The 27,588-nt window shown below is 40.8% G+C and overlaps 1 protein-coding gene and 2 long non-coding RNA genes across 7 annotated transcripts in view; 1 reads left to right on the forward strand and 2 right to left on the reverse strand.

Moving 5' to 3' along the window:
• MESK2 (misexpression suppressor of KSR 2) overlaps nt 1-4,214 on the reverse strand; it is a 31,694-nt gene extending 27,480 nt beyond the window's left edge. Inside the window, exon 1 of the mRNA XM_022853674.2 lies at nt 3,788-4,214. The gene's annotated coding sequence lies outside the window, so the exon portion shown is untranslated. The remainder of the gene's footprint in view (nt 1-3,787) is intronic.
• LOC111272299 (uncharacterized) overlaps nt 1-27,588 on the forward strand; it is a 53,795-nt gene that overhangs the window by 24,323 nt on the left and 1,884 nt on the right. The window lies entirely within an intron of this gene.
• LOC111272298 (uncharacterized) lies at nt 8,824-13,637 on the reverse strand. 3 transcript variants are annotated; one of them, XR_002687442.2, is made up of 4 exons: nt 11,329-11,343; nt 10,482-10,770; nt 9,728-10,118; nt 8,824-9,144 (listed from the first exon to the last, which is right to left on the reverse strand). It is a non-coding gene; the product is annotated as an uncharacterized LOC111272298 (long non-coding RNA). The 3 variants fall into 3 exon arrangements; XR_002687443.2 differs by lacking the exons at nt 10,482-10,770; nt 11,329-11,343 and adding an exon at nt 12,619-13,637; XR_002687441.2 differs by lacking the exons at nt 10,482-10,770; nt 11,329-11,343 and adding an exon at nt 12,623-13,636.

Below are 27,588 nucleotides of genomic sequence, written 5' to 3' on the forward strand. Positions count from 1 at the left end.
TGGCGAGTTGGCTATAAGACACGGGAGGTAATTTCAGGTTACTGTGCATAGGCTCGGTACTCTTCTGCTTTAACGCAATTTAATTGTTTTGGGGTTCTTCACTACAAGATCTTTCCAGGAGACGCGTATTTTATTGGAACTCCTTTAGAGCAATTTGATGGCTCATGCGGTAAACACTGTCTCTCTCCAGTTTTTGGTGATACATACAGTCAACCTTCTGGAGAATAAGCATAGGCTTAGGCTCCCTTAAAGCAGGTCAGCTGTAAGGTAGGGTTTGGTATAATGACAACAAAAAAGTTGAGCATATTCTTAAAGTGAACCAGCATGAGAATAACATTGTCCCCGAACCTCAAATTGAAGGTTGTTTTGAAGTAGACGAACTCTGCGTGTAGCGGATTTTGCGACGTCGGTAGTGTTTTCTTGACATCGGGCATAAAGTCCTGTACACCGTTTCCGTGGGGCGCTTTCTCTCAAACCCATGTTGCTCCATCGAGATGACTTGTACATTTTCTATGTAGCTGTTCAGTCTCTTGGATATCAAGCCGAAGAGCAACTTATAGCAAACGCTTTTCTTCACTGTTCTTTGCCATGGTGACGAGTGGTTGGGTCAGGTTTCCTTTAGGGCTCACTAACAAGGCAACATTTCTCCACTGGGCTGCGAAAGTACAACTATGTAAACGTTCATTAAATACTATCGTCTAGCACGGTGCTAGAACGAGGGCGCACTTGAAATGCTCGTTGCAGTCTTATCTATGCCGGCGGATTTTTCGTTGCGTCAGCTTCTTGCATTAGTTCCCGCACTGTAAAATCTTGCGGATCGCGTTGTATTGAAATCCCACTTTCCAAGCTGCGGCAAGAAAAGACCCAGACATCTTCACAAACGGCCGAGGAGCTAACTGTGCAAGTCGCCAAATTGTCTTGTTACATTAACCATAACACATTTTGCATGGGAGCTCGAATGGGTTTCCGGCCATTCAAGGTCCTGTTGTCTTTATGACGCATACATTTTTTGGAGGCCAAAAAGTTATATTCAAGCTGGATCTTGGCTATGAACCTGAAGGTCATCTGGGCTACCTGGGTAAGGCTTTAAGTGTAATTGAAGGACGGTCTATGCTTACGAGGGACGAGACGGAAAGACTGTACTGTAGACTGGAGAGTTTCAACCAAATACTGAGCATATGTTTCGCGTATTCATGATATCAAATACAGAAAGAACATCGTGAGTTCGTTCCGAAAGTTTGACTACATCTAGGCGTCGCGTGCTTGTCTTCTGACAGTCCGCGTAGATGCAGCTTGAACAGTCGAACATAGAAAGTGAGAAAAGACGAATGGTTGAGCTCTATGGCAGAGAACGATTTTCGCCCTGGACCTTTACCTTATTCCTGATGATGTTCGTGGCCAATATGTCGACAACCAAACTTTCCGTACAATAGGAGGAAAGTCAGTGTCGACATGGGATTGAATACCCAGCAATCGCAGTACGGAAGCATTTCTTGAAGGGCCATAGTGCGGTTTGAGCTCGGATGGTCGGAACGGGCGTTAAGATCGCCAGCAATAAACCGAGGGGAACCATAGTAGGAAAACAGCGCTTCTAGTCCACCGACTAGTTTCTCCACCAGTCGAATCAACCGACCGACCATAGGTTGCTACGAGACTTAGTGTCTGCGTAAAGACGGCATGAAATCGCCTATTTTGCGACTGTAAAGGAGTGCAATTACCTCTACTGGGGCGGCCTGGTCTATTAGTTCTTATTGCAAGATAGTGCGCAGAATTGAAACGCGATCACTTATAGGGGCTAGTCTGGATTGGCACGGTGATGTTCGTACTGTTCAGCGCTTCCGGAGAGAGCGCACCAGAGTTTTACAGGTACAGCGTGTAATTCTTAGCGTTTCTTTAAGGTTTGGCCTCGTTACAAGTTCCGCCATCGTCCTCCCTTGTCTTACATTTCAGCCGGCCACTGGATCATCACAGAGTTCCTAATTGTTAGGATGGGTACGAGTTTTATGTCCAGTATTGTAACATGCCAGTCGAACAACATGTTTCAGACGTCTGGCACCTCCCAGCACGAAACCAAGTACGTATGCGCCCGGTTTCGAACACAGGTAACCTCGCGTCTCTTCAAGCTTAGTAGCCAATCGCATTACTATTGAAGCATCACGAGGATGATCTATTATCACGTACCGTCCCGCTTAAACCACACGCAGTCCGTATCAAGAAGCTTTAGCTCCTCCCGCACAAAATCGTTCATGGCTGCGCATTCTCGGCCGCCATTCATCATTATTAATATTATTCGCAATCGGTTTTAAAAAAAGAATGGTTTTATCATACCTTCGCGCCAGAACCCGCGCTATATACCTTGCAGTTGAATACTGCGTTCCATATGCAACACCAAATATTCACCTTTAAAAAACAGAATCTTAGAAGTTGTGTAAATTTAATTTTAACTGTTTCAAAGCTTGAGTTTTGACTAAATCACCCCTCTCAAGTTTGTGTTTCAAATAGAAACAACATCTTTCTGTTCGGTAACGTTTGAGCATTTGTGATTGATATTTATTAAGCCAAATAGATAACTAACCTGATACGCTATCTTCTGTTCACCTATTTAATGAAAATTAACGCCAATTAATTCAACTCTAAGCAATAGTTGGGTGAGTACCTCAATCGTTAAGAAACGGTTTGCAAAAGGAAATTTTCCCCTAAATAATAATCCACAGCCTAAACGTATCCAGATGACTTCCATCCGGTAAGTAAACGTATCCAGATAAAAGACTTTACGCACATTTTTCCCATTGTGCTTAAAGCAACTCGCGGATCACTTGGGAGTAATTCAACGGGCAGTTCCGCACCGTCCGGATGGAAAATGTGCTATCTATGAAGTCAATAAATAAACGTCGCACTGCGCTGTACAAGTCGATCTACTAAGCCGTTTAAAAAACGTTCTATTGACGATAGGACGTTGGTCTTCCGTATCAATTCAAAGCCATAGTGTAGTAAATTTATCTTGATAAAATATTTTTTTGGAATCCTTAGTGAACCACGGAAAATAATATTTTTTTGTAATTTTCTAAATCCTCTTGAAGTGGTCGTTCGAAAATAATAAATGTAAGTGTTCATTAGACAATTAAAAAAAAGCACTGTTCATCGGTGCAGGAAATTGCAAGATGATTTTTCTCCGTGACCCTTCGAAGGCGAATTTTGGTGTGTTAGCCTGAGTTTTTGATTGAGCGGCGTCTTCGCCAAACTTTTCTCGTTCAGTCATTTAAACCTATGCAAATCTATCAACCGAAAGATGGTCCTTTGAAGTCGAAATAATAATAAAAAAACTTTAACTAAGAAAAAAAATAAGAACTCTGATGGAACTGATAGAAAGAATGGAAAACCACAAGTTTCCTGATAACTTGTGATTTTTCTTTTTTTTTTTATCGATGAACCGCCATAGGCTATAACAGATACCGATTTCAATGACTGAAGATTTGACAAACTTACAGAAAATATTGTAACAAAGCTGAAAACTTATTTTACACAAAATAATTACAGAATTAATTTTTTTTTATTTATTATTTACATAGCTAACCAAATACTGTTGTAATTGATGTGGTTCAACTGTGTTGGTTTATGAGTTAGTATGAAGTGGTTTCTAAAGAACTTTAAAAATACTAGACGTCCCTATATAAACGGCGACATACGAAAAAATACGCTCTTTTTTTTTCCTTATCTTTAAAACTCCAGGATAAGACATCTGTATTCTTATTTAAATAAATAAGTAAATATTCAAATGTTTACAAACCTTGTGTTCGATGGAACCGGGATCTTTGACAGCTAATGTCCCGTAGTTGTTACCGTAGTGCTAGGGACAAATGCAAACACTCTTTACCACATGATCCTTAATCTATAGCGATGTTTACCAAGCACCATAGTGTAACCTCTAGCCTATCTGCGCACAGCGACAAGACTAGGAGCAGTCATACCGTTGGCAGCGAAATGTGAGACTACCGTGGTACGTAGAAACACATCAAGACATGATTAACAAAATGATTCCTAGTTCTCTAGCTAAATACGCAAATTGTGACGGTATCTACTCATAGCAGCCTTTACCTAAATTTCTCCCCTTGGCCATCCCTTTCTCGGTCAATCCATCTTCTTTTTTTCTGTGAAAAAAAAACCGACGCCAGCTTGTGTACGTCAGCGGCAATATTGTTCTCGTTCGGTTCGTTCAAAAGTCATTCTTTTGAAGCGACATCCGCTACCGTTATATAATGCTATGGGTAGCGTAGGTCACTGAAGCTCTAGACCGCTACAAGGTCCCAGGAGAACCGTCGACGAACCAAAGGATACACGGCGGCAATAGGTAGTATGACGAAATTAATAAAATGGCAATTGGGAAGTAGCATGTTGTCAATCAAATCAAACACAATGCTAATCAATCATTAACGGTAACAACATTTTCGGGTCATATTTGCGTTTAGCGAAGATATACGTCTACGAGCAGCTTTTTGGATTATTAAGCTCAGACGTCAACTTGAATCGTGTCTCATTCCTATTCTTGTACGATCGTGTATTGTGCCATCTGTCGCTTCGTTTGTCAATACACCGTTTTTAGTTGGTTATTTTTCCTGCTCATGTTTGTTGTCTTTAGAGCCAATAGAAAATACAATGTTAGATAACATAAAAAGGAAGTCTGCTGGCAGTGGGCTGTCCTCCTTGACAGTCACAGGTTACCTGATCCGCGTACCTGTATTACTTCTATGCAAAACAGCGCATTTTTAAATAACCCAATAAGCATATGTATGTAATACTAAATGTATCAAGACTCTGTATTGCTGAACGGAGAGCAACAAACTTGAATATAACAGAAACAGGCATTACGCTGAAATCAATACAAAGCCCATCGTTGCTAGTGGCTCCAGCAAAAAAGTTATGCCAAAACGTTACAGAGCGTGTCTTTTTTTGGGCGTGCATCGTGCATAGCCGAGGTGTTAACCATCGTCTAGGCGTGAACTACGTCAAACATGATAAATTACGCAAGTCGCAATTAAATTAACTAAAGCAAATAGTATGGCAAATACGGTTGGCCAAAGCGTAGTACCTCCACAGAAAAATTAGCTAATTCACGGCTCTTGCCCCCAACAACCTCGATGAGTAACTGGTTCATCCATATTATTTGTCCTTAGCCGGTGCAACACATATGTGTGTGTATATATATATGGGGAGCCCTCACGTTTCATCCGTATATAAAATGTTTAATCTACCTACGATTTATTTTTATTTGCCGAATACGTTCCATATCAATTCTAATCGCCGAGCTGCACTCCACACACGTAAAAACAGTAACGTACCAGACGTATATGGCCTAGACACTTCTGCGAAAACAACGGCACACGAAAATCGTTTGTCTCGTTTATGCTAGCCGAATTAGATGTCTCTGTCCATCTGTGGTGGCAGTGAGCCATCTTTCTTCTTGTGCAAATCTGTTCCTCCCAGCTGTTCTTGTATCGTGCATATGCAGTCACCGCTGGTAACACATATTCGTAGATCACAGTATTACTGATCATTGTCTAACTCCTTGCCATCCCTATAGCTTTCATCGTGGCGCACCTTTGCAGTGGTCAATTGCAATGAGATTATCCGTTTACAATACGTATCTATTATTCTTATTATCTGTATGGACCAATTAACAGCGACCAGCTCACCCTGTTTTGCTCTATGAAACGACGGCGGGTAGTTAGGACCGTTGATTCACAATCAGCATATGAAATAGAATCGAACGTTGTCGAGTAACGACAACACGAGCGCGCCAGCGATAGATAGTAAACAAATCATTCGCTCTACGTGTGTACACACACACTTTCTATGTGTGTTCTAAAAGATGTCGCAGAACTGTCGCTAATAGCCCGGCCAGTCTGCCTTACTTGGGTCACGGCAAAGTGAAATCGAAAAGCTGCCATGAGCAGCGCTTCTACTCAACGACCTTGACGTCAGCTCGCGACGGTGTCATGGCGGCAAAGCGTAATTTTCCAGTCGCGTTCGCAGTCGTTACTCCAATCGTTGCTCTTGCCGTTGTTCTGCTATTGTTGTTGTCGTCGTCGTCGTTTTGTCGTCATTCGAGTTAACCCACACAGAGATTAGCGGCAACAAATGACGCACCAGCCAATGATTGTTGCTATCATATTATACTTTATACCCGGAATAACCTTATTTACTTTACGATATTGGCGGGTACTTATATGCCTACATCTTCGCATGGATGCTTTCCTACACGTACTTCGGCAGAAGAAATGAAAGGGTCCTCTGTTTCGATGCTGCATTTTATTAGATGATAGAATTAATAATATTTCGTGATAGTGAACATAGCGCTTTTTATTAGTCGCCCAGGTGTCGCGAAGGGCAATGCTGCTCTTCCGGCCTGCTGTGGCTTGCTGCTGTTGCTAGGTGGTCAGTACAAAAAAAACCAGGGCCGGATGGAGGGAATGGGTCAGGAACTAGGAAGAGAGAAGACACTACCAATATCCTCATCATCATCTTCCTGTTACCAGCTTCAGCCGTCCTCGTTTCAGCTTTAATGCTGCTTTCAGTGGCGGCCGACACGACGGAGACTCCCATCTATCGCTGGCATAATATCAAATTAAAGCTTATCTTTCACTGTGAGCTAGCGTCTTACAAAAATTCCGTACTTATGTCTTACCGTAATTGAACAGAACGAGCCTGGGAGACAGACGCACGGAGTGACCTACAGATAGAGAAACCAATAGGCATATGAGGATAAGTAGATTAACAAAGGAGCCCGTGCTAGCAACGAAGGTAAACCATTGTCAAAAAAGCAATAACATAAACAGGGTGAAAATAGGTAGGCTCCTCATGGACGGGAAAGTCAGTGTATATATGTTTGTTTATCCAAAAAAAAAAGGACAATACGTATTGCCTGCCTGCACAGCTGGTTACCTAAAATACATAGGCTTCAGCATCGTCCTCGGATAGGATTAAGCAGAATAGCCATCAAAATAGATTTATATTAAAAACAATAGATCACTGAGGAGCTATTGTGCGCTGAAATGCGTGGCCAGTCAGTCATATTGGACCACCAGCAGCAGTAACGAGAGTCATTTGGTAATATACTTCAATACAGAGACATGAAATGTCGTACTAATAGATAGATATTGCTAAAATGTTGTTTGGTAGATGGTCATTTGGCTTGAAAGATTGCTGTTGCATTCAAAAGTTGATCATTTACGGTGTGGCAATGAAAATGCCAGTTCTGCGGTGCAGATAGTGACATTACCATTGCCTGCAGGTTCTCGGCTACAGACGATGCGCGATAACGAACACTGACTAGGGCTTGTAGAGCGCAGAATCACATTATCCGCTATATAAGACCGTCACAAATGATTTACCTATAATACACGCTTAAATTAATTGTATCGGGTATATTCCTTGGAGGAGAACGTTTCGTGTGGCCACATTATTTCGACCCGTTGAAAACCAATGGATTTTCCTTCAAAAACCTTGAATAGATACAATTTCATTACCTGACGTGTCCCAGACAATGACTCGTTTGCCTAAGCCAGGCAAATGATGATTGGAGCCAATCGATGAACTAAACACTTCCATAGCTTCCGGCCAAAGACAACAATAACGATAAAAATACAAATATTAAGGCAAGGCTTGTGTTCACTTACCTAGCGTCTTTCCTTATATCCTTTAATAACAACGATGGAAACGGTATCATGTGATCAAGGCTATAGGCATAACGGGTCGCAAGATGCCTATTCAACTGCCCCTGCAGCTAAAGTACATCTGCAAATATGTACGGTGAATTTAGGTCAGTATGATCAGATCCACCCATCATATCGCTTACAAAGGCAGACAGTTTACTTGTGTCCTGGTAGCTCTCGCCGGATACTCCCGGACTTCCGGTAGAATTAAGAAAGCCTGGATCGATAGCCTAATAAACCTAACGATCTATCAATAGCCAACTTTATTTAGCTCTTCTATCTACACACTGAAATCCTGTTTATCTGTGCGTTGGTTTATTCCACCCAAAGATCAGCTCCTAAGCGACTGGACCGGGCTGATTTTTATCCCCCCATGCCCCCCCCCCCCCCCGCAAAGAATGAAAGTTTAATATCGTGTACCAAATGATAGATCTCAACAAGTCTTTGTATGTAGAGTAAATGATTCGCGTAGATATAGTCGAAAACCTACTGAATGGTTTATCTCACCCGGTGACAGTGAGGTGAAACTGTGCTTCCAGCTTTTTAGGTGCCTGTTAGAGCTATTCCTTAATAAGTGTCAATTGGAAAGCTATAGCGGCTGACATGAAAAACATTTTTTCTTCGAAAATAATCCCTACAAGGTTTTTTTAAAATAATCGAAAATATTTTTTCCACGCGTTTGTTGCCAATTAATAGATCTCGACGAGCTGAGTTAAAAAAAATGAATCACCCATACCTGTTTCAGCAAGGCCAAAAACCAAATATAGCTGTTTTCTTGCCTGAGTGACTCTAAAGTGGAAGTCTTTTACACTGAAATCTATTTAGGAAACAATCCTGATACCAATCCAACGTTCTCTATAAGCTGAATTGGAATGAAAATACATGCTTATATGTCTAATTTTCGGTTTTTTCGGCTTAACATGGCGTTCCACAGAAAATAGGTTTTTTTTTTTTCTTTTTATTGCTTATCGATAGATCTACACGTTGGGAAGAAAATGAAATACATATACCTAGAAATGATATTTTTGAACGAAAAGTGCGAAAGCCCTATTTGTCGTATTAGTCCGCCTACGTAACAATGGGGTGAAGCTGTGTTCTGAATGCGAATTTCAAATAGATTCCAGTGGAACTTTCCCTAATTTATTTCTAGAAAACATGTAAAAGTACAAACTTTATTCTTATTGGCGTTCGTATCATCTCAGAAACGTTTAAGACATCAGTCAAAACACTTAGGAAATGTTCATTATATTTGTTCAATATCCAACTACCTACTAGATAGCAAAACCTAAAGATAATGTTGATGCCATTCAATTCGATATAGATCTACGGTATAGAATTTTCGGTAAAAGGAATTAGCCTTAATGTAGGTCAGTAGGCTTGTCAGTAGTAACTTGAATTAGAGGTTTGTTGATCGTCAGCTTGGGCCACGTACATTCTGGAAACAGAATCAATTATCCATTACTACAAAATTACATCGTAGAAAGATAACATGCGATGAACGAGACAAATCAAGAGCCGGCTGGTAAACACGTTCTTAAAAACACGCTTATGAAATCACTATAAAAGAAAGATAGCCCAGAATAATTAGAACGGCATAATTGTCATGCGGGGTCTCTGCTAACTTAAGTGAGATTAGCTAAATTGGTCAACAGCAAACATGGACTTGGGGTAAAGCGCCCAGGTTCATCGTGTATTAGGCACAATAAGGATCAATATAAGGGTGAATATGGAGCAATCGTTATACATCTATATATATAATATTAAAATAGGCGGATGATGGAAAATTCAAGGGGAAAATATGAACACCATATCGGATATCGACCGTTAACTTGCGCAAGCAATATCATTGGTTGTCACACATGGTCTGGACGGAAATACCAAAATGGTCAAAATAAGAAGAGGGCTTCTTCAATATTGTGGCACAGTAGTGAATCTCCATGCAAATTGACAAAGTTCTGCGTTTTGGTTTACTACAAGGCCAATTTAATGTTGATGCCCGTTATTATAGTAACGTTTACCTTATTGATATAAATGTGTATCCTTTCACAACACGATATTACACACAGTTTTGCCGTACTGTCATATTCCTAAACACCGATCACCAGAAATTTACTCTCGTTTGTTGTCATTGTGCTTCAGGCCAAAGACGCCCCGCAGCTTCGCGCTCATGTCTACCGTTTAATTATGAAGCAACGAACTATTGCAATTCGTTTATCGGACTACTCGGGAAGCAGTTCTACCACTCGCTGAATAGCGCTAAGTGGCCTCCAGACACTTCTCGTTCTAACTGTCAAGTAGATGCAAACTAGACGAGTATTGAGTGCTGTATGCGGCGCATGGGAAAAACGACATCTTTGAGAAACAGACGTATACCCGCGCGAATTCAAAGCACCAACGTCGATTGCTTCTCTGTGACGCACAAAAATAACGTACGGTGTTGTATTTACAGGGTAGGGTTTCTGCTATACAAGACAAGATGAGGCATGCCTGCAAGCTAGTAGTAGTGCGCGGCAAGAAAACGCGCCAAAACTCAGCATATGGGCTTAAACAGCAAGAGTATCAACAACCGCTGTAACATGTCTCATACAAACCGAATTTTTTGCTTACTTTTCAGTCGTCTACCCACTAGCCAAAGTTCCCAAAAAACGTCGCCCAGTATAAAGTTCTCACAAAGATAAAAAGTAACGACAACGACAATAGAACAGCACCACTATTGAGCAAAGCTAATTTTGGTTGTTAAGATACATCGCTGTCGATCCGTTAGAAACTGACCTGTTGATTGATTGAGCCTGGACTGCTTTTAGGGAGCAAGCGCAATTTTTACAATCGGTCTGTTCAAGAAACAGGTTCGGGATTAAGGCGCTTTCGTGCTTAGGCAAACATATACGTGGGGTTTGGTCTGGATAATAATAACTGGAACATATTTTAACTCGTCTCCATGTTTACAATAGGATTCACGCACTGGATATGGATTCGGTGCTTGTCCTGGTGTCCAGGTGTCTGTCGTAGGCTAAGAATCATATCTTAGCTATAATTAGCACACCGCTATATCTACATATATCTCGTAAATTACGCATATAAAATCAACATCAATGTATGTATACACAGGATGGCCGGAAAGGTTTGTCCAAGTAGAGATGGTTGTCCGGTCACATTTCACACGCGTTAAATCGAATACGAGTCGTGTCAGGCCGTTGTTGGTGTCATTCGAAAGCCGAGAGTTCACAATAGTAGTATACTAAAAGTCGTTGACTTTTTGCAAAAACCTTAACCTTATATCCTTTATTACAGTAAAGACACAAATTTTATTTTACATGTGCTATTTATGATCAGAATGCGATATTGAGGGAAACGGAGTGTTTCGGTGCAAAGTATGCTCGGAAATACGGAAAATATTAATGAAATCATTGCCGAGTTAGGCAAAAATAGTCCCAAATTACTTGGGAAAAAAAATTAGCACACACAAAGAATACACTCGACGACATCTGCAAAACTTTACAGAAACGCTATGAAATTAAGCCAGATGGCTGTTGATACAGGATGGATCACATACGACAGTGTTTGATGAAATAGGTTACTGCAAAGTAATTGATAGAGACATCTACCATCAACAACTTACCAGACTACGACATGCCGTTTGAAATCGACCGCTCTTGATCGATATAAGCGTATCGTTCACCATCTTATCTATCTTAGCACAAACCCGGCACAAACTGATAGAACTTAACAGGGAAAAGCACTGTATAGTCCAAGCCCTGTACAATCAGACTATTGTTTGTTTCAATCTCTGCAGGAACTTCAATCGAAGCACCGAAAATCAATTTTTCTAACTTTCCATCAGAAACCACGAAGTTTTACAATGATCGAATTATTGTATTGTCAGAAAAATGACAGATTACAATGTCGAGTTTTTGTGTCAGTTTTAGTGGTCTATATATATATAAATATTTATTAAAGCTATATGTGACAGTGATCGCTACAGGCAAGGGACACTAACGCGTGCAAGTTCTTCGTTACGAAGAACTTGCACGCGTTCTTTCTTGAGTATTAAAGCCTACTCCCCGCTACCGTACCTACCCCGCTCCAGCTGGAAAGGGCTCAGTCATTTTAGAATTTAATATTCACTACGGTTTCAACGACGAAACTATATATGAAATATAACCTATTTGTATTTTATTTTGACAACGCCACATCTTAAATTTGTTTCTGTTCCGTTTGTAACGTAACTTGGTCGGCCTTATTAATAGATAGCAAAGCGCTGCATACGTGTCTGGTCCAGGAGCTTCCAAGCGATCGCGCTCGTAAACTATTAAGGTCCTACAGGACGACATCTTGACGCAAACGTGACTTTTTTTCACTGATTAACTCACATTCCTCAAGCCCTTCATGGATTGAATGAAAACAACATTGCGCCCAGCTCACACCACCATATGGAACGTATAGTAGAGCACAGCTGGTAGTTCCGGAACTATCTCCAACCTACACGATTACAAAGATTTTCACATGTACGGCCCCAAGAAATGTTTCGAATCGGACTTAGAGACCTATTTTCGATCGGTAGCCTGCCACCCTGCTTAGTTTTATCCTATTGCGAGCAAAGCGAACAGTTAACTATTTTCTAGGAAGCAACAAGGCGACCGATTGCCTAAATAATTTCCTTGGATGTGCATGGCCATAGATAGCTTTGTGTAAATGTACGTGTGTTTTTGTTTGTTCCTATAAGCATATGTGTGTGGATGTGTGTGCGTATTTGTTTGTTCCTATGTGCATACGTGTGTAGATGTGTTTGTGTGTGTGTGTGTTTATCCATGCAATCGTCAGACACACACGCGCCGTCGGGCGTTGCTATGTTTGGCATTGACTACGGGTCGTCAGTTGCCGTCGCGCCACACAGACGCCGACCACTCACTTACTCTTGATGACAGTTAGAAAACAAGATGGACGGACATGAGCGCATGGTTACGCGTTGCTGTGGGCTCCACCGTACCGTGGATACACCAAAAAGCAAACAAAGGTAGTTCGTCACAACTCTAAGGCACTCGAAACAACTTTGGTCATTGGACGCTTCTGGTACTGCGATCGAAGACGCGCGTATATTTCTCCATCTTATAGGCGTCAAATAGTTGTTAGCACAGTCATTTAATTATCGGCCAGTCAGAGACAACAACAAGTAACGCGGATTGAAAGATGGGCACGTGAGGATATTCACCAGGTACGAAACGAGTCGACTGTGACAATAGAGAGAAATATAATGCTCATGATATTGATGGTGCTGCCAGTGCTGATAGTGGCTATGTTGTCGAAACCGCTGGATCACTGAATACGCTGAGCGTGCGTAGTGCGCATGTCAGGGGCCAAATAGGGGGAAAAAAACAGATTATAGTAACGAAAGTGTGCTATGAGTGACAGCGAGATCCCAACAGTATTTGATAACGTTGAAACGTCGCAGCGGTGGCGTCAAGATACAGAAAGGTATCAACGACGACAACTGATATTACTTTGGCTATTGTTTTGGATTTCGGCTGATTTCTGCCGCTGCATCTAATGTGCGTGGCCTCTTTTGCGTAGGCAAGGGAATTTCGGGAAATTCTGCGGGAAAAACATTAACCTCTGTACCTAGCATGAGAAATCTAGTGTGTGAGAAAGCTCTCGATGATTTTAGGCACGGTCGTAATGCGTCTAAAGATAGCTTTGGAAGCTCAAGTTCAGAACCGCTTGATTTAAAAAATACACGAAGTGACTTACTTATATTTATATATATTTATTCGAATAAACTGCCCGAAATAATCAATCTACCATCTAATTAGATTAGACGTATCGGAACACGCCGTTGACTAACTGCTTGACAAAAAGTGTTGTACATAAGAAGCTGTCTTTGTTTATCTACTCAAGGACTCATATATGAGTGAGAATAAAGAAATGAATAAAAAAAAATAATGAACCAGTGTGTATTCAACACGATCGCTTTTGATGCAAGTCTTTACCCAACTTTTTTGAAATATCTACCATACGCTTGCAGAGTTATTGAAATTACTAATGATACTAAATGGAACCCTATTAGGTGGCAAAAAGCGCTCAAAAAATCCATCGTCATATATAACTATATTGTCGGAAACATATAGGATATTAACATAAGTTCTCAATGCTACGACTATACATAGTACATTCCTATGTTCCATATTGACCTATATGTCTATATCATTGTGATAAGACTATATTTTACATTATTTGCAGAAAATCTGTATGTATGTCCTGCTTTTTGTCTCTTTACTGAGTTTTTGCTTTAGAATTGTTCATATGATACTTTTCTATAAAAGAAGCCCTAAAAGTTCAACATGTTGATACCTCCGAAAAAGTTATGATCCTTGTTCAAACTATATGTAGTATTGATTTATATATATATATATATATATCGGTTATAGAGCAAATGAATCAATATGTGCGCTGCTTCCGCATTGTGATGTTTCGTATTTTCCAATTCCAGGTTGCCGGCTGCACGAGAAATATTCGCTAATACTTTTTATAGGTGAACTTATATATGTATATATAAAAAAAGAAGAAGCACGGGGCGTCGATTAGGCGTTGCGATTGATAGCAGCGCCAGCGCTTTCGGATGCGAGCGTTTCAAATGACCGCGCTCAGCCCAGATGGCAACAACAGTTGACTTGCTATAGCTATAGCAGAGACGAACGTTAGAGGGCGATGGTGACGGGGTTACGCCTAAGTAACGCCAAGCTTATGCTGTCCTCGACAGAAAGAAGTTACGTCAAACCATTTAGGGCTGGTTAACGGTCGCGCTGCATCGGATGCGTAGACGATAACGGAAAGGCGGACATATTATGACACAGCGTCAACGGCACTAGCAACAAAGATCCTTCGCTACTGTTGTGAGGGCTGCCGTCGGCGTTCACGTTATTGGTTGCCACAGTTAACTGTGTGCACGAGTTGCTCTTTCTTCCTTTGTGGATAACTCCGACCAGACGCTAAAAAAGACGTGAGATAGATACATAGACGTGTAGCTCTACGCAGTTATATTGCATAAGGCTAAAATGAAAAACAGCATATACTGTTATTGCCACTATTTTCGATGGGATTGCCGTTGCTTGCTGTGACTGTTGTTGTTACGGAGAGTTTGGGAAAATGAAGAAAAGTCATCGTACCACTTTGCGCTATGGTGTAGGGAGTCACCGATTCACAGAACCATGAAGTGCCCTAGCAAAAGAAGTCGACGCATCAGCTTATGCTTAATTCATTAAACTCTTTATGTAAACGCTCTATATTCCGGCCGGGACAAGGGTAGATGAGTATAACTGGACAATAAGGTACCTTATACCAAAGGGTATGCACTAAGCTATGTTGAGATGAGGCAGATATTAGAGAGACGATATATTTTAACGGCCAGGAAGAAACCCCATATGTATACAACTCGACGCCATAAGCGCTGTAAGATGGAAGCCTATGGGGAAAGTAGAGACAAGGGTATACCCGTAAAGACTGCTTTGAGCTATTGACGGACAGTGTTTGTCTATAATTACTTATAGACAGGTTAATACGCAGTAGTAAGATATCTTCATAGATAACCTTGTTTCTGTAGAGAGGATAAAGCAGCGTTTTGGAAGGAACAATAAAGACCATGTGTCCATAACGTTGGCGCTGCCTGATTGCTAAAAACAAAGGGTAGCAATGACGGATAAGACTTGCATACTACTTTTTAAGAGCACAGTGCCAAATGAGCTATGCTTAAACTATGATTGAAGATATCGTTAGCATATACCGAATGGTTGACATCATACTGCCAGTTTTACGTGTGAGTTTCTTTCATTTCAAAACCGCTTTATAGATACAACTAAAAAGAGAAGAGCGGTTTTGCTAGCAGAAATTTATCAAAGTGTAGGTACTTCAAAACAAATGACAAACGCCTAAGGATAGGATCAACCTATCCGAAGCTACTTTTGTTGTACGGCTGGTGAAGGCGCGACTTCGTCACATTAACGAGCAGGAGACTGGACACGAAGCTCTTTGCCCAACTAGTTGTAATTCTCATTCTCTAGTCTTTTCTTGCTTAATTGATTTAGTCTAAGCTGGGTCTTGTTGCCCCTAATATTATTCGATAAGTTGCACGATCGCTAGAAATACTCATTACTTTCCCTATGGGTTTGTTATTACGGGTCCTACGGAGCTGTGATTATTGAAACTATTTAATTGCTAATATTTGAACTTTAAAAACTTATTTATAAGCTTAAACGAGACAATTATTTGTCATTTTACGTAACAGAGACCACATCCCTAATTCTGAGCCCGTTTCATTGTCCTCTCAACCGATTAGTGGTACAATTTTATACCTCCAATGATCGTTTCGCGGTATTGCTAAATTGATTTTAAAATCCACACACAAGCCCTCTCTCACGAGACGGTTTTTCGCTATTCTTTTTTCCATGAACTTTGTCAAACTTAAAGATACCAGGTATAACTGTACTAAATTGCTGTAGTTAGCTTTACTGACAAATGTAAAGCACTTTCTGTCCACGTATATTTTCTTCCCACCTACTATCGACCTCTAATGAAACTTAGGGCAGATTTGAAGTGCAGCAGGACGGGAACTGGATTTTGCCCATTGTAACGTTCTTGAATTAAGCCAATGACGATATAAACAACGAATCTCTTTGCTTAGGGTTGCAAACGATTAGGTAATGAGATGGGACATGTTCTGAGCATATGTTTAGACAACACAAGTAAAAATATACTCATTCATGAAGTGAAACCAAACAATTAAGTTCTACGCGCGCAGAAGATTTTTTTGAAAAATACAATAAAATTTTTTCAATTATTCAAAAATTACAATACAAAAAAATATGTATTTTAAATCCTTAAATCGAAAAAATAAAAAATGTGTATTGACAGATTTATCAGAACAAATTCCTGACGCACTGTAGTGCTCTGGAAGCTTCCATTAACATATTGTAGTACGCCTTCAAGCAAGCTTTATGTTTCAGTAGCAACGACCAAAAAACAAAACACTAGGAAAAAAAGCTGGAAAACAAGCAATACGGAAAAGTGTACAAGGTCAACATTTATTGTCGTAAAATCCATAAGTAACGGCGTCGTTCGTACAAAATAACGTACACATACAGGTATCAACTGTTTCTCCACGTCCTAGCCTTGATCGATGACCAGTAATAACCGCAAGTATTTCCGTGATAGATATGATTTTTTGCTTATAGATGTGTCCCATGACTGAAATACCCATCTGTGGATAAGATTTTATCGGCTCAACATGTAGTTAATGAACGATTTTTTTTCTATTATAAATATAGATTCATGCAGCTCGGGCGCGCTTGTCAGCATGTATATGTTAGCATATCAATTCAAGATTGATTATTGATGCCATCTGTGATAACGCATTTGTGTAAATCAACCTTGTTCCCCATAATGAGCCTACTTTATGCTATATGAGATAAATAGGATGCCAGGCTTAAACCTAAACTGTTCATAAAGGACAGACTTGCCACAAACACTGTATGCAAGTCTCAGGAGTTGTTCCCTCTTTAGGCTCACTATCCTATCTAGAAATGATTTAAGCAGTAGACTGTGGTTATACAGCGTCGTTTGTTTACTTCTTTTGTCACATTGTCCAAACGCCCTCCTCATTTAAGCTCACTTGCCATAAAGTGATTATAATAAGATTATAATAAGCAGCGACTCGGTTTACGATGAAAAGGAGTCTGGACTAGCAATGCCCGTATGTGTCCGTAAAAAAACATTGTCATCACGGTTATCAAAGCACCAAAGGTGGTTGGGTTGGTAAAGGATATTGGGATTCGAGGAGGGGGTATAGATACTATGAAACAGTTCATTTTGAATTTCTTCATAAAATCGTATGCTGTGTGGGCTTATCTTGTACAACTAGTGCCGGTTGCTAGGGCTTTCAAACAAGCAAGAGCACAATTTAACGAAGTACCCGATTAAATACCACTCAATAACAATCGAAAGGAGATACAATCAGCTACCAGGAATGGCAGTGGGGAAATTTTCAGCCAGAAACTCTGCATAAAAGTATCTGTCTGCAAATCCATTATTAGCATTAACCAGAATTTCTCGAGTTCCATTCATTGAGGCGTATTAACGCACAGGTATGTACATATATCTATACTTATTTACAAATCCATGTAACTTGCGTGTTAACTGCATGCTAAATCATGATACCACTCTGTAAACAGCTGCTTTTCAAACCCCCAGGTAATACAGGTTATTAGGAAACGTGTGACGGGGTTCTTAGAGTAGTCGTTTTTATGGCTATAGCGGCAAGCTTCTGCCGGTGGATCCTTAAATTGGCAGTTGGCATTCGAAAGGTATACACGCATTTAGGTTTTTGTCGTAACGGCACTGATAGACGTAAACGGATTTATGTCACCATAGATTTCGACGTCACAGCCTGGGTTTGTCGGCCAGAGGGTGTATAATTTTATGGCGATAGAACCAAACAACAAGGGTGTTCCCCAATTTGACCGCTAGAAGGTTGTTAAACGAACGTATTACGCAGTGAGAGACGTCATGACTCACATTTCATCGTCGAGATATACATACGCATCAAGGATCGCTAATGAAATATGCCTGGAAATCTGGCTTTAAAACAGTGCATATCGATTCACAGTTGATAAACAAAACTCGAAATCTAAGTAGACGACCAAAGGTCTATTTAACAGTACGTTTTTTCGAAGAGGACAGAAAAACAGCCTATAACTTTTACATTTTCTATCTGAAACCTATTGCGTAATGTGTTAGCTAAATATTTACGTCCATTTTATGTCTGCGCATTAATAATGACACCGGTTATTTCTGTCTGCTGTTCGTAGTACCTTTGTTTCTTCGTTTATTTTGTCTGTTCATTTCTGACAGATTGGTTAGACGAAGTAGACGGATTCGTATTTTCTGACACTTATCAGATCGTCTCTTTTCGCCCCTTACAAGAGAAACGACATTTGCTTTACCTCCGTGACGATGGCTACCAGTTGTCGATAAATCACGACAGCACCACGGTAAATAGCAACACGCGGGTGAAGTTACCTTGCGCACCGCGACAAGTGTGGCCAAAGAAAATAACAATGACGCTGATGACGACAACGACAATAAATGCGGACGGAGAGCGAAAAGGATACGCCAAACTCGTCACAGCCAAAACATGAATAGGCGTGATGACAATTTGGTGGGTAGAACATGTTTTTGTTCTCATTGACAACGATATTATTGTCGACTAGGGTGAACGAACGATCGAAAAAAGGTCACTTCGCTACCTTCGGCCGTTTAACGCATCAAACAGCTACGATAGACTCCGGTTTAGATGCGCTGGGGTGCGCGAAGGAACCAGTTTGAAGAAGGAAGTGGGTGCAAAAGTTTGGGTCACTGCAGACAGAGGGAATTTCCGGGCCACAGTAGATCATACATTACACAGCCAGAGACCTCTTCAGATTTCAGCTTTGCAACAAAACAACGGTGATGTGGTCACCTTATAGAGTCAAACTGTCATTAGCAGACGACAAGCGATAACGGCTGTGAAAATAATCGACTGAGCGACATGTTTCCAATCAATGTACGATAACTGCACGGTGGGTACCCATGGCCATTCCTTTTTTTTTCGTAGACAGTTCCGCCGGATACACCCCATTTTAGCGCTGGATCTTACCATCATTGCAACCCGCCAATCCTCAAATATTCGTACTTCGTTGTTAATTGATAAGAGCAGGTAGAGAAGATATACGAAAAAAAATACAAGCTGATCATTGTCGTGCAAAATAATGACCAGCTAACAGCAGAAGCAAGGTCATGGTGCCAAGACTGATATCAAGCACAAACCACGTATTTACGTGATCAGCGTACATTTTAGCTATTTTGCGTAGTTGTCGTTGCCATTATCGAGTATGTGACTGTTATCTTGTTGAGTTCTACTGTCTCGCAACCTCAACATTGTCCGCTTAAACGATCATCGTCTAGAGGTTGATCGTCACCGCCTGGTCATTACCATACGAATATATTAACGAACCAACGAGATAGAATGGCTGACTCACTTAGTAGCTCAGAGACACTATGGCGTCCTCTGGATTACAAACACAGATCTAATATATCTAATACACAGATCTAACGCTGTATATATTTATACCTATATAAAGGTTTGGCATCATGCTGACTCGACGCGCGAGGAAACTGAGGAAAAAAGGCACGACACCTACCATTTGGCTAAACAACACTGCACGTTAAGGCGGTTGGGTTGATAGAAGGTGTTGGGATAGGGGAGGTATGAAACAATTCACTTTAAATTTCATCATGAAATTGTATGCTGTGTGGGCTTATCTTGTACAACTAGTGCCGGTTGCTAAGGCTTTCGAAATGTGATCGCAAGACGAGTCCAGCGCTTATGCATGTAATCGCGCACAAATATTTCCGCGTTTGTCCTACTATATACACATGCATATCGTGCATCCATACACAAAGTCCTGCGCTGGCAAGCAAGGTATAAGGTCTGAGTAATGGGCACACGAATATCACAGCTGTCAAGTGGGACTCGTACAAACTTAGCACTAGTTAGTTTATTGAGTCTGATTGTGAGACGATAGAAGCATACGGTGTGCAGAATGGGTGCTTGTCAGGAGGTAACAGTGACAATAAAACCATGATAAATAATCCTTGAACATTTTTACCTTACGAAAATTTGCGGCTGCGCTGAACCACACTTCTGAGATCTGCCCTTAACAACAAGAGTGGAGGAAGGAAAACAAGAACCGTTTTTCTAGCTAAAAGGCTTCCAATAAAAAACAGAGGTAAGTGATGGCGTTGGCGAAATAATTGCTTTCTGATGTAGATATCCTGCTGATGTTGGCGTCTTGCCATTTGACCGTGTTGCAAGATGTCTCACCAAGTACGTGTGTGCTCGTGTAATGTTGAAGATATATTTCACGTCCAAGACGGAATTAGCAATATTAAACACATTCTTCTCTGACCTAATTATGTGATGGCTACACGGGGTTTTTTTCACAGTGCCTTTATGTCAAATTCGGCTAATCCAAATATCCTATTCATAGACGACTCAATTCAAAGCAAAATTAGTTATTATTAATGACAGAAATGATTGTATTTATATGTAACAAAAATACAATGGCGATGCATGAAAGATACTGCTGAACGACATCCTAAGGATATATCGACATTAGATACCCTATTGCGCTCGATTTAAATTTTGCTTTGTAGGATAGATAGTATTCTATTATTTATGTAATATATGAAGAGAGAAGATCCAAAAGTAAGCAATTGTTTAAGGTCGGCGTATCAGGATAGTTCTCTGTATCGAAAGCTTTTAATATGAAGAACAGAGATGGCTGTTTAATCAAGATGCGACACAGACTTAGCGATATGTTGATTCTACAGGATAATGGCAGTAAGTGAATCACAAGGTGGTTTGGTAACTGTATAAAGTAAAAGGGTAATGATATAATTGACCTTATAATGGTACTTACAGAATAAATAGCGATTGATGGTAGCTCAGGTTAGAAATGCACAAACGAAATACAGGCGATTTAATGAAGACTGTGATTGGATCTTTTTACTTGAGCATATACTTGTTTGGTTGTCAATGAAGTTATTGAACGTGCATGAGTCATAAGCATGACTATCGGGGAGCGGAAAGGAATTTCAGCAATGCTTGAGATTGCATATCAGCGCTTTATTTGTTTATCTTGCAATTGTCTGGACGCTGTGTGTCTTGGCACGATTTACGTGCTGTTCGGATCTGTTAGTAATAGTTCTCTGTGCAATCGCTTCACAGGGAATTGCTGCTAACAATTCTCCAGGACGTCAAAAAGATCTGGAAAACGTAGTTGAGCTCCCAGACGTTTTCACGGACCTAGTTACGAAGCGTCGTCAATGCGAACGCGCTAAGTTCAATTTTCGTTTCTTGAGTAGTTAATATCGCGAATAATACCAGAATATAAAAATTAATTTTTAAATGCGAATAAACACTTAACATGGTAGAAAAATAATTTTTCTTAAAAATCTCGAACATAATAAATCTGGCTAATATTGGTTTTGAAGGGTAGGTGTTGTTAGAATCGTTACTATTGAAGACGCCGGATTCTTAGTTGGAAACAAGCCTGCCTTAGTCCTGTGCAAAGCATGATAACCTCATATAAGTTTCCGTTTTTTTTTCGTTTCAGAATACATATTTTTGTCCATAAAAATACCCCGGATGATATTGGCACTCGAGAGCTAAGTTTATATGTTGCTCAAACAATTCTTCAAGGAACTTTTTGGACAAAATCGTTAACCCAATTAAACCTTATCGCTTTACTTAAACTGCAGCACCTGTCATCGAAGAATCTCAGAAAATTTATTAGATATTCACTGTTCTCACACTTCACTCACACGGGTACACACGACAGCCGTTCTAGTTCGGCTTCGATAGGCAAGTTTTTCCCTCTGAACCACTTCACTTTGTTTCCTACAATGAGGCCTTTTGACTTAATTGGAAACTGCATGACAGCGGATGACTGTGGAGCATTACTATTAGCGGGAGCAGAATCGCAGGACCTTAGACAGGACCAGACAAGGCTAGCACAACCGAGCTTAGTGGACGGCCTTGCCGCCTCTCACCTTCTATCTACGTCTCTCACGTCCCTTCAGTTGCAGTTGTCAGCTGTAAAAAGGGTGGATGAACAATAGATTTGTGAAACTCATATAAGCTTTCGGCGATCTTTTTGTTCCACAGTTCCTTTAACGTTTGCTTTCTGTGCCTTCGGAGGTGCCTTAGGATGTGACGAATAGCGTGAAGGTTCCCGCTCAACTGCTGCGTCGCCCGCTTACGCCCAATGTTCTTAGAGGCCCGTTCAAGCCTGCCTACTCTGCCCTGCTAGTACTGCTCGGCGCTTTCGGTCGCTTGACCGCCTGTAGGCCTTTTCTGTCTCTTTCTTGGCCTTCTTCCTCTTCCTGTCGTTTCTGAACCCTTTGCACCAGGTGCGTTTAGTCAAAGACAGCAACCAACTTCTATTGCCTCGTGCCGTTCCAGGACTTCGTTCTTTTAAAGCTAGTACTGGAACAACTAAAAGTACACTAATTAGTTTAGCTTTAAGCAGAAAGTTCTACGAGTCATATGGTACCCTTACTTGTAATTGGCGATATACTCCTTCGGAACGTTTTCTAACGATAAGTCTATTAAACGAAACGAACGAGCCCTTGCTTTGGCTACCTTCGGAGCCTTGCTACCATAGCGCTGTCCTGCCAACAGCCTTCGCTTTTACCGCGCTTCCTCACGTCCAACAACAACGCGTTAGTGACTTGAGTAGCTTGAAGAAAGCCCTAGCCAGTTAATCGATTGCGGAAGACAGAGAACTTAGTAGTCGTTGTTGTTAGGTTAAGTCAATGGTCAGTGGATGTTGACTGTGTCGGTCGACAGCACACAACCTATTCAGCAAAGCAGGTCCAGCATGGATGCGGGCCAGCGTTGCTTACTGCCCAGCACTCTGGCGCTGCAACTGCTTAAGCCCGTTCTCATTGATCGCAGCCAACGAAGGGAACGAACAAGCCGTCCATACTGTCGGGCGGATCTCTGTCGGCGACAGATACAGCTCGTTGGAGCAAAAATATTTGGGCCGGCCTTAGACATCTTTGCCGCATAGGGACACGAAATATGGTTCTAGAAAGCAAGGGAAGAGGTGGACTTTTCACAAGAAGAAGCACTACCAAAGCGGTTGAAAAAGCAAAAAGAGGGAGAAAAAAGGCAGACTACGGACACGGGGTAATACAGCAAAAAGATGGAGCACATATGTATGCACTTACGTACAGGCATGTCCTCGCCCATACGAGCACATCCCACTAAAAACAACGCATGTAACCGCTGCTCGTTTGCGATATATGAACGCTAGTATCTATCAAGCTGTCTTCTACAAGTGGAGACGCTCGACTTCGATAGTAACCGCTTAGAAAAAGCAAAGGGGTCCTTACTAGCTTAGTTCCCAAAGCAACTCGTTCATGCCACATATATATTCATGCGTTATTTACTAACAAACCCTATAATATCACTCCGCAAAGCCAATGTAACCAACAGTATAGTTCTTTTTCTTCCATCAGTAGTCCCCTGAAAAGAGAGGAAAAACACGACTATACGACATCATTCGGCAATGAAGCGTGAATGAGTTTAGGGTTGATTGTTTCAGAGGAAGGAAAAGGGCTTGCGAAGATGCTACAGCAGGTGAGGCATAGCGCTGTTAGAAGCTAAAAGGGGCATTGGCAGCGATGCTTCGACCTCTATTTTTGTTCGCCTTTCTGTTGTATAATCCGACCGGTCCGCTTCGATTTTCCTCAAATCGATTTTCACGTTGAAAATTCACCATGCCAAGATACGCAGAGATAAAGACTGTGTCTACTGCTATCCCCGCTTTACAGTGATGTTCGCCTTCTCGACGTCCAATTCTCCTTTACGTGTGTAGTGGCACACCGGTAAGGACAATAGGTGTTTCTCATTAGATTTTCCATTTCCTGTGGTTTATGTAGGGTCTTTTGTGGTCGGTTAATGGATTAAGCCGCCATTTCGCCCACGATACACAAAACTGCCAAACATGTAACTTCCCTATTTCGCCTTTTGACTCTTTTTGTTCTTCGGGCCGCCTATTCACAAGTAATTTAGCCTGTTTTGCACTATTCACATCATGACCTTACCCCGACATTCATTGAACTGAAAAAGAAGCTACTCGTAAGATCAGGGAGCGAATCAGTGTTAGGAGTTATAGGCCAAGCAGCAGAAGGAACAGCATTTCAGAAAGCCTGGCGTGTCTCATAGTTACGGTCTGGATGGTCTAATCTAGGTTCCGGGCTGAATCCAAGACAAAGTACAGCCCAGATAAAAGGGTAGTTGATATTCAGGAAGAGATCTATGCAGTTGGTTTCAATGAAGTGTGTAGGTACTGGGGTTTGGAAAAGTGTCTCAGGTCATTAGAGCATATTCAGTAGCAACCGTCTTTGAGAGGATCGTCGCTAAAGAACTTGCCAGTACTCGATCATTTGATTATGCAGAATCTAGATCCGTTAGTTAAACTAGACATTCGACTAAAAATGTGAAAATTCAGTAAATACTTTTTACCTCTGCAATAACAAGAACACGTGTTAAGGACGAAATGGATAGCATTCTATTTCCTGCCTTGGCAGGACACATAGGACAGTATATTTCACAGTAAATAGCTATTTGTTCAGTTTTGGTTAGAGTTCAGGAAATGTTATGAACATATTTTGAAGCCATATTTTCCTATGCAACATGTCTTAATTAGGTTTACTGGAAGTATGAGTGAAGACAATGAGGAATCACGTCTTTGTCACCGTTAACGTAAGTGGTTGAGCAGAAAATCCCAATAGCCTATACTGTTTTGCACACGACGTAAATAAGAGGAACTACCAAAACAGGACAGGGGACAATCTCGCTACATATTTGAACTATACGAATTCCATCTTAGCACTCAATCTAAACAAACTTGATAATTTTCAAGTAACGATTGCGAAAATACGCTCTTCCGTTTTGTTTCTGAAAACACTGAAATGCTTACGCTTTACCTCCCTGACGTGCCCCCTTCAAATAGAGAAGGGTGTGTTCTGTAGTATACGCAATGAAAATTACAAATTAGGCTCTTTATAGTCTTATGTTCAGAACAGAGCCATAATCAATAGTCTAAGTCGAAACCAGCAGTCAGCACTGGGCCATGAATAGGTTCTCAACGAATGTCCCTGTAATTCCTATGATTCGTCGTGAAAAGACGCGCATATATATATATAATTACTGCAACTACTTTTGTAGCATCAGCTAAATCGTTTTCCATTTAGAGTTTTGAATAATTTTTAAAATGATTGTCAAAAAACTCAGTTTACTATCGCCGTTGCGGTAACAATAGCGACTATTTATAGATATATAAGTATCTCTAATGGCAAACTAAAATCAGCGTGGAAAACGTACCCTCGAAAATACTGTTCCGCGAACACAATTCGAGCCTATGAATATCTGGCTGTTAGATATTGTGAAAGGGAACGTTTTTAGTGACATGGATACACCTAATGGTGACGAAACAAATATTACGTGACCTTAGGCGTTACTACATCTCCAGGTACCTCTAACCTGCCAAAGACTAAATCCATCTAGACGAAATGTATGAAGTAGGTCACTGGAATTGTTTGAAGATGAGCGACGTCGTATCCGTTCAAGCGGAATGGAAAATTGTGAGGTTTCGTTAAACGCTTGTCGCATTACGATCGCCCGTTCCATCGCATAAACAGGCGATATCCAATGTACAGTTACATTGAGTCTCCAACTTGTTGTGTTGTCAACGAAAGAGGTTTTCCAAGAAGCTGGCTATCCTCTTCGAGGTGATAAAGTGTCTTTTGATCAAATATCAAAAACATTGGTGTCAGTCATTATAAGATGTCAGTATTCTTAGATTAAAGCGTGCCGTTTAGGTTCTCCAGGTTGGCTGATTTCTATGCCCGGTCCGGACAAAGTTGCTGCAAAAAGCCATTCGGTAATCCGCTTAAGTGATTTGTCTGAAGCAGCAAAACACCATTTAAAGCATCTGTCAACTTTACAAAAAGTTTACATTTAACATGAAAATTATCTGCGTTCAAAGAACAAATAATTATACAGCCACAGGATATATATTAGCTAGCGCATATCATTATGTATGTGATACGGGGCTTTCCTTCAACGAAAAATGGCACTTTTAAAGCTGTACTGGACTATCCCTAACGAGTGCTGCAGTTCGTCACCTTTTAGCTGAAGCCGTAGCCTTGTATTGAACCTTCGAACCACCCTGATGACGTCACGCATCTACCTAAAAACGGACTTCGCAACCTGTCACAGGCTGCTCGCGGTAACAGTCAAAGAGAAATCGTTTGTTTTTTTAAATTTTATATTTTCGATAATTCTCAAACATTTTTTTTAGTTTCCTAATGATTTCATGACGCTAAGATATTTCCGACACTTTTGCTACCTGCTCATTACAGGACTTACCTTCAAATAATTTAAAGTCCTAGAGTTATTTTGTCGCTGTATGTGACTGACAACGACAACAATTCTTAATGAAGATGATCAAACGAATCGAGGAGTTCGAACTGGCAAAGATTCCCTCTAAACAATTTTCGCGGAACATGCCTTATCTCAATTTTCCCAACTCTACACATTTGGAACGTGTTCCTAACAAGATGACAATATCTTTACTCACAATCGGCCAATGATCGTTTGTTATAAGCGTTAGTATTTTTGTGCACTCCCCACTGCCAATGAATTTGTCATCATTTTTTTTTTGGTCATTATCGAACCTATGGGATAACTACTAATTTGTCTTGTCATATAATGATAATGAGCTATTCTCTATGTAGAAAGTTCTTTTTTTGTGTCAGAGGTCGATGCGCCAATATAGATTGCATTCGTGTCGTCATGATACTCTTTATTGTGTGCGAATTTAGTGTGCAAGAGAACTTTTTTATTTTTGAAATTTTGTAAATATGTCGATCCCAAAGATGAGTTTAACTTGCTTGGACGACTTCAACAACAACGCCACGGACGACGAGGACTAAGGATCGAACGAAATCCGAATGGGAGAAAAGCACGGAAAAATGGCTTTGGGAGAGGGGTGAAGAAGACCATAAAATGACTGAGAACATGGAACAATGACATATCGAACAGGGCATTAGGCCGTCGCCACTCTCTCAAATGAGAATTTTTATTAGTATTATTATTATATAACAACCCTTGTCAGGTCGACGTCACAGTAGTAACTGGCGTTCAACGACGATACATGGCTTTACAAATGTATGCAAGTATCTATTCAACACACCATTATGTAGTAAAACCTTTGTTCGA

Source organism: Varroa jacobsoni, unplaced genomic scaffold (assembly GCF_002532875.2).
Source record: "Varroa jacobsoni isolate VJ856 unplaced genomic scaffold, vjacob_1.0 contig01957, whole genome shotgun sequence".
In the NCBI taxonomy this organism is placed as follows: domain Eukaryota; kingdom Metazoa; phylum Arthropoda; class Arachnida; order Mesostigmata; family Varroidae; genus Varroa; species Varroa jacobsoni.